The 13,173-nt window shown below is 44.1% G+C and overlaps 1 protein-coding gene across 1 annotated transcript in view; it reads right to left on the bottom strand.

The window, feature by feature from the left end:
- CPD (carboxypeptidase D) overlaps positions 1-13,173 on the bottom strand; it is a gene marked incomplete in the record, with an annotated part of 1,229,184 nt that overhangs the window by 905,481 nt on the left and 310,530 nt on the right.

Below are 13,173 nucleotides of genomic sequence, written 5' to 3'. Positions count from 1 at the left end.
CTCCTTGATTTTACTAGTACCACAGAGATCAAGGGGATAGTTGAGAATGTGTAAAGGAACAAACCTGTTCAATTCAGGGAAAAGTCATCTACTTCCCAAGCTTCTGGAGTTGCTATCCTCCAACAGAACTTTCTTAGTTGCCTGTTTAGAGGAGAGCCAAATGGGTCTATTTCCTAAACACCTTGTATCCTGGTTAGGGTCAAAAAGATAGAAAGAGTGGTTTGCATGCACTCAGAAGCACAGAGAACAGTGTGATCTCCCTGGTGGAGACCATAAAGACCACTGCTCAGGTTGCAGGAGGAAAGGGGCACCCTCCACCATCAGCCCCCCTTTCCAGTGCCTCACTGGGTACATACAGTGTTAGGGAGGCGAGGCAAAATTAAAAATCCTCAAACCATCCCGGATAGGGACCCCTCACAACTGGCTCTCATCAAGAGAGGGGGACAGATGGGCTGATTGACCAGGAAAGGGTCAAATGGTTGCCAGGCAGTGTGTGTGTGTGGGGGGATGATGAATTAATCATCTAAAAAATCAAACACTGTTCGCAAATACCATAAATCACACTCACAAAGACATCTCAAACACTATGTACAGCCACAGCAGTGATACCCTGTATTGCTACACTGACATTTATTCAAGCTTAAAAACTTTGCCAGGAGAATCTCAAGCAAATAAAATCTAACATTACAAGGAAAAAAAACAGCAGTTCTCAGAAGCAAAGTGCCAGTAATGCGACAGGTAGCAGACACGCTTTTGGTACAGAAGGCTGTTGATTCTACTCCCACACACAGTAGGTCAACTGCTAACGCTACAGTGCAACATAACGGGGCGGGTGCGGTAGCTGCACCCCTGGAGTGTGCCATCCTTCAGATTAGATATTAAACTAAGGCCCCATCTGCTTAAGTTGGTAAAGGCTTAAGTGGATATAAGACACCACAGCACCCTCTGCCCTGACCAAATTTCCCCTAGTAGTATAAATACCAAGGCTCGTCTCTCCTGAAGAGAGGCTACTAGCCTAGTGGGACTAATCTAGTCAACAAAGGCTAAACAAATAAAATTAATAAAAAGTGGAAAGAAACAAATGGAAGCAGAGTCAACGGAATGGGTGAACTATCAGACTACTGACGTAAAGATAGATGTTGCTACAATCTGCTTCTGTACTAATCCAAAGGATCTGAACAGAGTGGGCAAAAGACAGCATTACACACTGGTTACAATTGCAGCAAAAATATCAAGAATTTAAAATACTACATTATTTTCAATACCAAATACTAATACAGGTTTTTAGTCAAAAGAGCTAGACGACTCAAGCTTCAAACTGTGCACCTTTAAGCATCTACTGAACCATATACTGACTGGGGGTAAAGCGATAGTCTCGATGGATCAATTTTCAGGCTCACCCCGGGGTATACAACCAAAGAAGAACGAAGGGTAATTACATGTACATGCAATCATAAGCAATTTATACAAACACAAAGCAGACTGTTAACACAGAGTAAGCAACTTTAAGTAAACATTTATCTGAAAGGAACTCCTAGGTCTTACGGATTTGTTAAATAAATTGTGTCAGATGGATGAATGTAGGTAAAGCAAGGATTAAAATGCTGCTGGAAGTAAAATTTTGTAGTGAGGAAGGAAATTGGAGGCATGGGGTATAAAGGAGGCTCACAAGACAGGAGGTTTTAAGGTGATATTGGAGTTCAGAATTAGGTGATGGCAATACTGTGGAAGCATTTGCAGTGAACATGCTTAAGGAAAAGTTTTACTTCTTTCTGAAAACTGCTGAATGAAGGGATATACAGATCCTGTTTAGTATTTCATCAATTAAACAGCTGTTGCACAAGTACCTGAAGGTTTGAAACGTACTGCAAACACAGTTTATGATCTAAAAGTATGAGGTGGTCAAATCTAAGAAAAGCACAGACTGATAAAAATAAATAAATGTATTTAATGGCTTTGTCAACTGGGCTAGTCCAGCTAAGCAAAGCTCATTTTCAGCGAAGGCCCAGGGAGAAAAGTTCCAAGTTTATTAATGCAATTAGTAAAAGTATGTTAAGTAAAATTTAAAAAATAAATAAAAAACAGAATACAAAACAGCAAAAATAAAATTATTCTATATTACAAATAGTGTAATTGCACAGTTGTTTGAATGTGCAACACTTGTGTTAGAAAGATTTTGAGTTGTGAAAGGAAAAAAAAGCAGGACAGTAAAGTAACTAGAGAGGTAATTTGGAAGCATAAGAAAGCAAACAGAAGTAAAGAGAAGAGTATGTAAGTTAAGGTCTGGAAGTAACAGACAGGTTACATGACAGAAGAGACAGAATATAAATTAAGGAGGAGACGAGTATGCAGTGAAGGGGAGGAAGTCAAACATTTAGAGTACAGGTAGATGCAATTTCATGTACAGGGAGGGACAAGACTAAATGATAGATGATTTTTGAGTTTGTTGTGAAGCAGACCAGACACGTCTGGAGTAAAATTAGTGGGGAAGAACATGCCAGATCAGTGTGCTTTTTGCCTTTTTGGGGTGTATACAGAGAAGGGAATGGCTGAAATTGAAAGAGTACAACTTCAACTGCTTGTTGGGGAAGTGAGACAGCTGAAAGCCTAGGCATGGAAAAGGGCAGGTCTAGAAACCTACAGTGAAAGAGAAGCCAAGATCAGGAAGCAAAAACTGCGGAGGGACAAGCACAATGGTTGACAAGGAAGTGTAAGGGGGGCATTCAACAATAGGCAGACTGATCAAGCAAAGAGGCACCATGGAGTGATAAAATGGGTGAAACTGTAGATGCAGTGAATCAGAAATGAAGTACAGGTGTAGCAATTAACAGAGTAAGCTGTACTGTGCCCGAATGGAAGTAACCTTCTGAAAGCTAAGAGGCTGGGAACCGAGGTGCCCCAAATTCTGCTTAATATAGTGCAAAATGTGTCCAGGGAAAGTCTGGGTAGGAACGATAAAACCCAAATTATCAGGGGTAAACTGGTTATGTATGAGGTGAGAATGAGCAGAAATACAAAGAAATGTTCTACTCTAATAAACTGCAATTATCATACATTTATGCCATACGTACTATGGCACGTTATATAAAATTGTAGACAAATGTGGAATCAAACTGTCTATGTTAAATGGTATTGTTGAGAAGTTTTCCATATGCAATAATAAAATGATAAAGTTCAAAAAATTTGAATTTGTTGAGGAATATGTTTTGATTTGTTTTGTCTCCAAGATATGATAGGATAGAGTTCCATAGTATGGATACATACTGTAAAACCCAGTAAAGTGACTCTCCATAGTGACTGTGTGATTTTGCAATTTGTAGGAGAATGGGTGTTTGTGAATATAAATGTATTCACTCCCCTTAATAAATACACTCCAGGAAGAAAGACGGACATTTTGTAGATTGAAAAAGGATTTTGTGTATTGTTTCTAACTGTATTGTTAGACAACACTGGAGTTCTGCCCAATTTAATTTGTGAAGTGTTACACACAGAAGAAGCGAGTGTGGGACATCTGCTGCATGCTTGCATTTTCTTACAAGCCTGATCCAGTTTATTTAAAAATTGGGGGTTTGGAATAATGGTTAAATTGTTTGACTCGCAGACAAAGTAGTGTTTGATTCTCACCTTTGGGAAGGAAACTGGTTAGGGACAGAATGGTCCATTAAGAAAGCTAAAGTACAGTTTTGTACCTACCATAAATGTAGATGTTCGAGGATCTACATTGCTGCAGTCATAACCTGTGGGTAGTCCGCTGTCCTCGATCGGCCCGAATACCAAAGAGCTGGGCTGGCGTCGGTCATTGTCGCCTAGAGCTGACGTCAGTACGTCGTAGTACATAAGCGCATGACCGACGCCATATCCTCAGTCTTTCTTGCCCCAGATGTCAGAAGACCTAAGAATGAAAGAAGGCCAGAGCCAAAATAGTAAACGCCCAACAACTACCAGTGTGGAAACAAAGATAATCCTAAAATAAAAAACACAGCACCCACAAACTATAGAGGGGAAGGAGGGAGGGATAATTGGACTGCAGCAATGTAGATCCTCGAACATCTACATTTATGGTAGGTACAAAACTGTACTATGTTCTTCATCTCACATTGCTGCAGTCATAACCTGTGGGTAGAATCCCAAAGCAAAGGAAAAGGGAGGCTGGCAAACTAAATAGCATTAGGAGCTGCTAACATGCCCTGCAAAACTGCAGTGGCAAACCCAGCCCTGGACTTGGAATAAAGAGGGAGATGGTAATGCTTAGTAAAAGTGTGCACTGAACTCCAAGTAGCTGCCTCCAAAATATCCTTAGTAGCTGCACCCCTCAAAAAAGCAGTAGACGTGGCAGTAGCCCTAGTAGAATGAGGTCTGATCCCAGCAGGAACATTCTTCCCATGATGAGAGTAACAAAAAGCAATACATTGACCAATCCACTTTGAAATAGTCTGCTTTGAAACAGCTTTCCCTTGTGAACCCAAAACAAAAGAAACAAATAACTGTTGAGTCTGTCTGAACTCCTTAGTTCTGCTCAAATAGTAACATAACTGCCTGTGGATATCCAAAGAATGCAAGACTTTTTCCCCCTTATTTTGGGGATCAGCATAAAAGGTAGGCAAATGAATACACTGGTTCAAGGCCACATTAGAAATCACTTTAGGCATAAAAGTAGGGTTAGTTCGCAAAGAAACTCTATCCTTATGAAATATCAGAAAGGGTTCAACTGCCATGAGTGCCTGCAATTCAGATACCCTCCTAGCAGAAGTAATGGCCAACAAAAAAGCAGTCTTCCAAGACAAAAACTTCAATTCAGACGTAGCTGCAGGTTCAAAAGGAGGTAAAGTAAGCTTCTCTAACACAAAACTGAGATCCCAGGAAGGAGTAGGAGCTCTACGAGGGGGTCTTATATTCTTTGCCCCTCTAAGAAATTGTTTGAACAAAGGGTGAGAAAATAAAGGAGGGTCACAATCATAGTGAGCAGAAATGGCTGCAGCATGAACCTTCACAGAAGAGAATGACAAACCCTTGTCCAGTAATTCAGTAAGATACTGTAGTGCAAAACTCAAATTAGGCACTGAAACATCAAAGCCCTTTGCTGTGCTCCAAAGAAAAAATCTCTTCCATTTATCAGCATAAACTTTTCTAGTACTAGGCCGCCTGGCTTCCAAAATGACATCTAAAACCTGTTGAGGAAGCTGAGACCCCACCGCTCCATCACCGAACACGCCAGGCTGTCAGATGCAGGGACTGCACCAACGTTGAGAAAATGATTGTTTGACTGGGATAACAAATGAGGAACCTGTGGCAGAAGCCAAGGAGGCTCCCGAATTAAACTCCTCAGCAGAGGATACCAATGTTGACGTGGCCAATCTGGTGCTATTAGAATCATGCAAGGCTTGTCCCGCCTGACTTTCAAGAGTACCTTGGGAAGAAGAGGCAGAGGAGGAAAAGCATAAACGTGAAGGTTGTTCCAACTGAAAGATAGAGCATCCACTTTCCAAGCATTTGGGTGGAAAATCTTTGTGCAAAATTTTGGCAGTTGAAAATTCAGTGGAGAAGCAAACAGATATATGTCTGGAGTTCCCCAAGCCACGGTCAATTGTTTGAATACCTGAGGATCCAGTTTCCACTCGTGGGGATCCACAATATGCCTGCTCAATACATCTGCTAGGGAGTTCTGTGCTCCTGGCAGAAACCGTGCTTGAAGACTGATTTGCAAACCCAGAGCAGTTTCCCACAAAACCATTGCTTGTCTGCAAAGAGGGTAGGAATGGGTTCCCCCCTGCTTGTTGATGTACCACATGACTGTTGTGCTGTCTGTTTGAATTAACACCTGTCCCGGCTGCAGTAGATCCTTGAAGGCCATCAAAGCAAATTGGACTGCTAACATCTCCTTCATGTTGATATGCAAATGTAGTAGTTTGGGAGGCCACATGTCTTGTATCCATTTCCCATTGAAGTGTGCTCCCCAAGCCAAGTCCGAGGCATCCGTCGTTAGGATCTGACTCGCCTCTGGTCGGGTCACAGAGTGTCCCTTGTTTAGGTGACATTCCTGAGCCCACCACAAGAATTCCTTCTGGATGCAAGGTATAATCCGAATGACAGTGTCCAAACCATGGCAGTGTTGAGTCCACACACTTTTGAGATACTATTGTAGCTTCCTCATATGCAGTTTGGCATTGGGAAGTACTAGAATGCAAGATGCCATGAACCCCAAGGCTTGAAGGACTGTCCTTGCAGTCAGCCTGGACATTACTGATAACTGCTGGAAGTATAGATGAAGAATTCTTTGTTTGTCCGGGGTCAGAAATGCCATCTGAGAAGCTGTATTCAGTCTCACACCCAGAAAGCACATGTCCTGAGAGGGCACTAGACTGGACTTTATTTCGTTCACAGAATACCCTAGGCACCTGAAAACTGTCATTACATACTGGAGATGTTGTAGTAACTTGTCTTTGTTTTGAGCAAGAATCAGGCAATCGTCCAGATAAGGATAAATTTGTATTCCTCTCTGTCTGAAAAAAGCAATTACAGGAGCCAGAACTTTTGTGAATACTCTGGGCGCAGTAGATAAGCCAAAGGGCAATGCAGAGAACTGATAATGAGAAGTACCAGCCCGAAATCTCAGGAATCTCCTGCAGCTGGCCCTGATAGGGATGTGAAGATAGGCCTCTTTGAGATCCAGGGTTACCATCCAGTGATCTTTGCCCAGCATAGGCAGAAGTTGTTGTAATGTTAACATCTTGAACTTTGGAATGTCTAGGTAGGTATTGAGAATGGACAAATCCAGAATTGGCCTCCAAGTGTTTCCTTTCTTTGGCACTAGGAATAGACGGGAATAAAAACCTTGGCCTACTTCTGACGGAGGGACCACCTGAATTGCCCCCATCTGTAAAAGTAAAGAAATTTGCTCCTGAGCCTCCATCCTTTGCTGAGGAGGCACATCCGGCATGCCTTTGAAAGGAGGAAAAGTGTGAAAATAAAACTTGTAGCCGTGATTTATTATATCCAACACCCATTTGTCCTGGGTGACCAAATGCCAGTTTTGTTTGAAAAGTCCCAACTTTCCTCCTAGAGGAGCTGCCAGTAGAGAAGGGTCTGGCAGCGGAAGATGCAGGTCATTGGGACTGTTTACGAAAAGGCTGACCCCTGCCCTCACCAGAAGACTGTACAGGAGAACTCCAAGTCCTAGGTCTGAAAGAACCCTGAGCGTGAGCTCTGCCTCTACCACGCCTAGACCTGCCCTTAGACTGATAATCCGAAGAAGGAAAAGACCATCCTCTAGCAGGCCAATTCCTACTAAACTTAGGGGGCTGCACCTGCATAAAATCTTTGACCGTCTGCATAGACTTAGCCTTATCTTCCATCTTTTTCAAAACCGATTCCACAGAAGGACCAAAAAGTACTTCGGATTGAAGAGGAGCATCCAAAATCCGAGCCTTAACATGCTCTGACAAATTTTGATCCATCCCCTCTAAATCTGCCTCCACCCTAGGCACCCTAGGCCTCTCTCCGGCGGCATAGAACCCCTGATCAAAGTAATCAAGTCCTCAGCCATTTTTAACATATGCTTTTTAGGAACAGGGGCTGGAGAGCTAGAACTATGACCAGGGCCAACATGACAAGGTTTGGCCTTAGCATGAGCTTTAGCCACTGAAGTAGAAGGCCTAATAACTTTCTGTAAAGATGGAACTACAGACACCTGAGAAGCACCTTCAGCCGGGCCTAACTCCTGAGAGGCCAACTCCTGTAAAAGTAAAGGTTCCCCATGAAATTCAGCCGAACCCACAGCAGGATCCACAGGTTCAACCGGAGGCTCCGAAGAACCGGCGTCCGCAACGGACGACTCATCCTGCTTAGACTTCAAAGATTTATCTTTACGCTTTTTAGCGGTAGCGGGCGTCGGAGGATCCGATGGCATGTTATAGTTACACCTTTTACCAAAAACAAGCCTGGCACAGTCTAATCTCCGTTTAATGGTGCGCTTGTTAAATCTAGCACAAAAGCGACACCCGACCACGTCGTGCTCAGGCCCTAAGCAAGGAATACACAAAGAATGAAAATCCTTATGAGGTATCTGTTTCCCACAAGAAATGCAATTATTGACTTTCTGACATCCGGATAACTGAGGCAAGAAAAAACAAAGATTTCCCCAACGGGGTACTTAGCCCAACTTGGTCTTCGGTCTGAAACTCGACAAATAAAAATTTCAGAACGCCGAACGGCACTTGCAAACGCTGCTTCTGCTTCGGACCACGCGGCAAGAAAGACTGAGGATATGGCGTCGGTCATGCGCTTATGTACTACGATGTACTGATGTCAGCTCTAGGCGACAATGACCGACGCCAGCCCAGCTCTTTGGTATTCGGGCCGATCGAGGACAGCGGACTACCCACAGGTTATGACTGCAGCAATGTGAGACGAAGAACATCTACTAATTACCTATGAACTTATAAAACCATTAATCTAAGGAAACAGGAAAAATGAACATTTTGGATGGGAGGTTGTTATAAGTGTTTAAACGCAAGGTCCAGGGTTTGATTTTCACACGAGGTAACTGGCTAGACTTAAAATGCCTCAAAGGCATGTAGCCTAGTACCAATCTATGAACCTATACAGATATTCATTAAATTCAAATACAGGCATTCATTTGGAACAGACTCTCCATCAGTGTGAAGCACAGTTCCTTCCTAACACAATTCAAGTGCAACTTGAACAACTGGATGGGGAACAGGAAATTCATCCCTGGCTTGGCACCTGCGCCTCTAATAGACACAGGCAACTTGTAAATGGTTCATCTCACAAGTCCCTGCTTACACTTATTCAAGGGTGTGACACCCCACCTCTGAGACAGTGATCAAGGAGCCTCAATCCTTACCACGGACACCAGTGGGGAATGTTCACTGTGAGATAAAGACACACATGGTACTTTCAGATGCAGCCCTCTGCACCAATTACAATTTCCCTTAACAGCACACAGGGAGTGCACACTCTAGTCATGGGGCTAAGCTTCCTCTCTAGACCCCAAATAAGACTCCTCACTGACAACTATAGGGTGGAGTCCTTAGCTGGGTGTTCCAAGCCAAGTCACCCACCACCCTCTCTGTGAAATCAGTGTACTCAGTGTCCCTGTTCAAGGTTGCTGTCACACACACTCTGAAATTTGATTTTCACACATACACCCACTCACCCGGGAAAGGATGGGACAGCTTACCCACTCTGCCAACTCCAGTGATGGCTACAGAATAATATCATATCTGGTCACCTGACTCTGTGGTTCCCACGCTACCCTCTCACTAAAAACTGAGTCAGGATCTGGCACTGATATATCATAATACACACACACAACTTCAGCTAAGGTTTATTACAGCATCTGGAAACTGTAAAACAATTCCATCACTTCCATTCTTCCTGCAGAAACTAGCAAGCCATTCACTGCTACCCTAGGGTAGCAATTAATTTACCAATAAGGACAACAGAGTAGGATCCCAGCTCAGGCTTTTCACAGGCACGGTCTCTCTGGCTGCATTCAGACCTGTGAGATAAAATCTTTATGGCCTAAACTAAGTCATTTAAATTTCAGGCTATTTTTCTTAAGGTTATCTGGGCTGAGCTTAACCTCTTCCACTCCAGTATTCTCTGTTAAAATATATACATATTCTCTGTTAAAATATATACATATCATCCGTTACAATACAGTCTGACATGCATGCATATTTCTTTTCTGTCCGGCAGGACCCACTGTTGATACATTTTTAACACAGGCATCTGTACAAATCAGTTTGACATTCAAATGGTATAGTCCTTTACAAAACTCCAGCTATGTTGGCATATGTTACACATGCACCATCCTGCTCCCCCTGGCACAGCTGGCACTACCTCACATTACATTTCTCCCTCCTTTGAAGACTCAAGCTAATTTTTCAAGTAACCCTGGAGGAACATTGCTTAAGAGAAATCAGCCTGTCTGGGAACATATTAACCCACACCCTGTCATATTAGCCCATCTGCACTGGCACTGCTGACCCCCTACAGTGCTGCACTGTCATGTCATATGCTTGCAAACTTAGGCTCCACATTAATAACTTGGCATTCTGCTGGCTGGCTCGATGTAGCCACGTTAAGAGATTGTGGTCTGTAACCATAGTGAATTTCCTTTCATACAGACTTGGCTGAAGTTTTTGCAGTGCCCCTACTATGGCTAGACATTAACAGCTGCATAACATTCCTCCCTGGGTTGGAGTCTATGGCTGAGTTACACAACAGGTTGCTCTCCTCCTTCTAGGAAATCTGGCTAAGTACAGCCCCCACCCTATGGTTTGAAACATCCACCTGCGCAACAAATTCTTTGATATAATCTGGACTGGCTAGCAGAGGGTTCCTCCCAAAGCCACCTTAAGATTTTGGAATGCCTGTTCAAAAGCTGAGGTCCACACAACCTTATCTGGCCTGTTTTTCCTCATCAGGTCTGTGTGGAGAGCAGCTATTGTACTATAATTGGGAACAAACTTTCTACAGTACATCGCTGTCCCTAAGAATTCCCTCACCTGCTTTTTTTTGGTAACAGGGGCAGGCCATGCCTGAAAAGCTCCCACTGTGGCAGGTTCTGGCCTGATCTTACCACTCCCCACTTTATGTCCTGGTAGGAGACCACCACCACAGCCACCTGACATTTACTGGCCTTAATGGTCAACACTGCCCTTTGCAGTCTGCCCAGGACCTTGCTGAAATGCAAAAGGTGCTTTTGCCTGGAATGGCTGTAGATGGCAATATCGTCCAAGTAAGCAAAGGTATAATCTCCTTCTCATGCTAGGATACAATCTGCCAGCATCTGGAAGTTTGTGTAGGGATTTTTCATACCAAGCAGCATCTTCGTGTACTCGCATAATCCCAAAAGAGTCACAAAGGCTAACCTCTCTCTAGCGGTGGGAGTCAAGGGTACCTGCCAGTAGCCCTTGGTCATATACTAGCCCCACCCAGCAGCTCTACAGCTTCATATGTTCTGAGCATGAGGTGAGCATCTGACCGAGTGACTGTTTAGTTTTCTGCAGTTCACACAGAATTTGATGCTGCCCACGGACTGCTGGACTCCTGAATTACTCCCAGTTCCAACATTTTCTGCAACTCCTTCCTCAGATTCTGACTCACTCATACACCCTGTAAGGGGCTTGTTTGAAAGGTCTTTGAGGTCCTGTAACAACATGGTATTGAACCACATGAGTGTACCCAGGTTTCCCATTAAACATGCCCCCAAACTCCTGTAACATTGCTTGGATTACTCGAACTTGGGTAGGGACAGCTGCTGGGACACTGCTACCCCTTCCATGAGTTGCCAGTCTGAGCCTCCCTTAGGAAATCAGTCACCAGATCCCCCTGTGACTCCTCCTGCCACCCACTGCAAAAACCTCAGCACAAGGGTCCCCCTATCACAGTAAGGCTTCATCATGTTAACATGGTACAGTTTGTGCCCCTGCCTCCTGCCTAGCAGTTTTACCATGTAGTTAACATCACTGACCTTCCTTACCACTTTGAAGGCTCCTTGCCAAGCTGCCTGCAGCTTACTGTGTCTGACAGGAATAACACCATAATCTGCTTTCTTACAGCATACTCTTGGGCTTGAGCATTCCTGTCATACCAGACCTTTTTCTGCTGTTGGGCTTCTGCAAGGTTCTCCTGGGCCAAGCCCATGAGCTCCCCAAGCCTTGTTCTGAGGTTTAGGACATATGCCACAACAGGCTCCTTATGGGATTCACACTCATCGGGTCCCCTCACCCTATGCCTATACAGTAACTCAAAGGGTGGAAAAACCTGTGAATTCCTGGGGTAGCTCTCTGTATGCAAACAGGAAATGGGGCAAATATTTGTCCCATTCTCAAACTGGTCTGCAAATGCCCCTAGCATAGTCTTCAAAGAATGAGTTTAACCTTAACACAAGACCATTTTCTGGGGTTGGCAGGGAGTAGTCTTTAGGTGTTTTACCCCACAGCTCTCCCAAAGACAAGCCAGCAGGTCTGACATAAAATTGGCACCTGTCAGTCAGTATTTCTCTCAGGAAGCTTACCCTGCTGAAAATATCTAAACCTTCCCTGTCTCAATGGAGGATAGAGCCACCACTTTAGGGTATCTAGTAGCATAATCTACTAACACTAGGATACATTTCTTCCGACTGGAACTTTGGGTACTCAGAGGCCCTACAATATCTATGGCTAAACTCTGAAATGGCTCCTCAATCACAGGCAAAGGCATCATAGGAGCTTTGACTTTGCCCCCTACCTTGCCTACTTTTTGGCACTGCTCACAGGTTCTGCAGTATCCTGTTACACCCTTGCAATCCAAGGCCAATAAAAGTTCTGCATAATATGTCCCTTGGTATGCTTTATGCCCATATGACCTGCAAAAGGAATGTCATGGGCTATGGCTAGAAGTGCCAGACTGTAGGCTCTGGGCACTACCAAATGCTTTATTACCTCACCATCTAGCCCTCTCTCAGGTGTCCACTGTCTATACAGTAACCATTTGTTCCAGTATACAGACTTCCCTTTTCCTTGAGAATCAGGTGCCTCCTTAGCTACCTTCTTCAAGCCTCCAATTGTAGGGTCCGAGAGTTGATCCTGTCTCAACGCTACATTTGTGACCCTTCCCAGCTCCCTTTCTACAGGAAGTCAGGTATCCTTTGACAGTGGTGCCTCACTGTCAGCCTGGGTACTACAACTTTCTTCTGTCCTTGCAGTCACCCTGTCCAAGGGAACATCTGTACAGCAGGTGTGGTTCACCTTCAGAATCACTGCTACAGGGTAGCTCCCTCCCTGAAATAGCCACATCACCAGCCCTGGCGTCAGTTGTGGGGTCTGTCTGCATCTCCCCAGGCTACCAGACTCGCATACCTGTCTCCAAGCCTGACTGTATGTAAATGCATCCACACAGGGTACTGCATTATCAAAATCATTCCCTATCAGGACATCTGCAATTATATCCTCAAACACATCTACTTTCTTGTTTCCTTTTCCACCCTCCTAGTCATGGTGAATCGTGGTCAAAGTTATTTGCAGTGGGGTCCCACCTAAACCTCTGACTGCAGTGAACTGCCCAAACAAGTACTGCTCCTCTTTAACCACTGCAGGCTTCAGAATGGTTATGTCAGAGGCGCTCTTCTCTCTTGGCAGTGGCCCGTTTTCCATCCACTAAGAT

This window comes from Protopterus annectens, chromosome 13.part0, assembly GCF_019279795.1.
Source record: "Protopterus annectens isolate FY-2018-M chromosome 13.part0, PAN1.0, whole genome shotgun sequence".
Classification (NCBI taxonomy): domain Eukaryota; kingdom Metazoa; phylum Chordata; order Ceratodontiformes; family Protopteridae; genus Protopterus; species Protopterus annectens.
This window is presented reverse-complemented; position numbering and strand designations above follow the sequence as displayed.